This window comes from Lactuca virosa, chromosome 9, assembly GCF_052849685.1.
Source record: "Lactuca virosa cultivar CGN04683 chromosome 9, Lactuca_virosa_CGN04683_v6, whole genome shotgun sequence".
NCBI classification, from domain to species: domain Eukaryota; kingdom Viridiplantae; phylum Streptophyta; class Magnoliopsida; order Asterales; family Asteraceae; genus Lactuca; species Lactuca virosa.
The window spans coordinates 21,548,199-21,550,066 of NC_136434.1; the positions used below are offsets into that span (position 1 = coordinate 21,548,199).

The following is a 1,868-nucleotide window of genomic DNA, read 5'->3' on the forward strand; positions in this document are numbered from 1 at the left end:
TAACCTTTTACTCCTATCGCATATCCTAGAAATATGCACTTCATTACCCTTGGCTTAAGTTTACCATCATTCACATGAACATATGTAGGGTATCCAAATATACGTAAACCAGAATAGTTAGAGGGTTCCCTTGACCATACCTCTTGAGGAGTCTTCAAGTAAATAGCAGTTGATGGTGATCTGTTCATCATATAGAAATCAATGTCAATTTCTTCCGCATAGAAGTGCTTGGATAAGTTAGCAAATATCTGCATGCACCTTGCATGCTGCATGAGTGTTTGGTTCATCCGTTCTGCCACTCCATTTTGTTGTGGTGTGTGTCGTATAGTGTGGTGCCTCACTATACCTTCTGCCTTGCAGAAATTATCAAATGGATCATTGCAAAACTCTAACCCATTGTCAGTCCTCAGAGTCTTGACTTTTTTCCAGTCCTTTTCTCAACCATGGTCTTCCACTCCTTGAACTTCCCAAACACCTCATCTTTGGTCTTCAGAAAGTACAACCAAACCTTCCTTGAATAGTCATCAATGAACGTCACAAAGTATAAACATCCTCCTAGAGACTTTACTAGTGCAGGACCCCACAAATTTGAATGAACATACTCCAGGATTTCTTTGCTTGTGTGTTGACTGTTACCGAACTTCACTTTGCGATGCTTTCCCTTAACGCAAGCTTCACAAAAATTTATCTTTCCAGCAGCCTCTCCATTAAGCAGTCCTTGTTTACCTAGAACAGACATGCCCTTCTCACTCATGTGCCCCAACCTACGATGCCACAACTTTGTCTTGTCATCACCTTCATTCAAGGATTGGGATATTGTCACCATTCCCATAACCGTACTGCCTTCTAGAATATAGATCCCTCCACGATTCATATTCCCTTTCATTATAACCAGAGAGCCTTTGGTCACTTTGACCCAGTCACCTTCACTAGCTTACCTCATACCATTCTTAGCCAATGTTCCAAGAGAAATAAGATTCTTACGAAGTTCTGGAACATACAAGCAATCTAACTTCTTGAACATGCCATCGTGCATCTTTATCTGCACCGTGTCACTACCTTTGATACTGCTCACCCAATCATCACCCATCTTGACTGTGTCATACCACTCTTTGAAGGAGTCGAACCAGTCACGATTATATGTAATGTGATAGGATACTCCAGAATCCAAGACCCAAGCATCAACAAAACTTGATGTACATACAGTCAGTACATCACCATCGTCCCCTTCATCAGAACTTTCCTGAACCATAAAAACAATGTTATTGCTGCTTGATTCACTCTTGGATTTCCCATTCTTCAGTTGTGGACAATTTAGCTTGAAGTTCCCCTTCTCCTAATAGTTATAACAATTGGCATTCGATGAACCTTTAGACTTCGATTTAGAATGTGATCTCCCTCTGTTTCCCCCTTTCATCTCTTCTGTCCTTCCTCTCCCTGCAAACAAACCGGAACTAGACACCTCCTCTCCAACTGAAACTTTTCTTTTCAGTTCCTTGGACATCAGAGAGTCCTTCACATCATTCATAATGATCGTTTTCCTACCATAGAGCATGGTATCAACGCAATTTTCATATAAGTTATGAAGAGAACATAAGAGAATGAGCACCCGATCTTCATCTTCAATCTTCACGTCAACACCTTGTAGATCCAAGATGATGCGATTGAAGTTATCCAAATGATCTTTCACTTGGGTACTTTCAGACATTCTGAGAGTGTACAACCTTTACTTCTGATACAACCTGTTCGTCAGAGAGTTGTTATTGTACTTGTCAAAAAGTTTATCCCAGAGCCCAGAAGCAGTTGTTTGATCCACGACCTCCCGTAGTACTTCATCTTTCAACCTCAATAGAATGGTTGTATGTGCC

General features: G+C 40.9%; 1 pseudogene; it reads right to left on the reverse strand.

The window, feature by feature from the left end:
* Positions 1–406: 406 nt before the first annotated feature.
* On the reverse strand, positions 407–886 carry LOC145139004 (putative mitochondrial protein AtMg00300 pseudogene; annotated as a pseudogene).
* Positions 887–1,868: the final 982 nt, after the last annotated feature.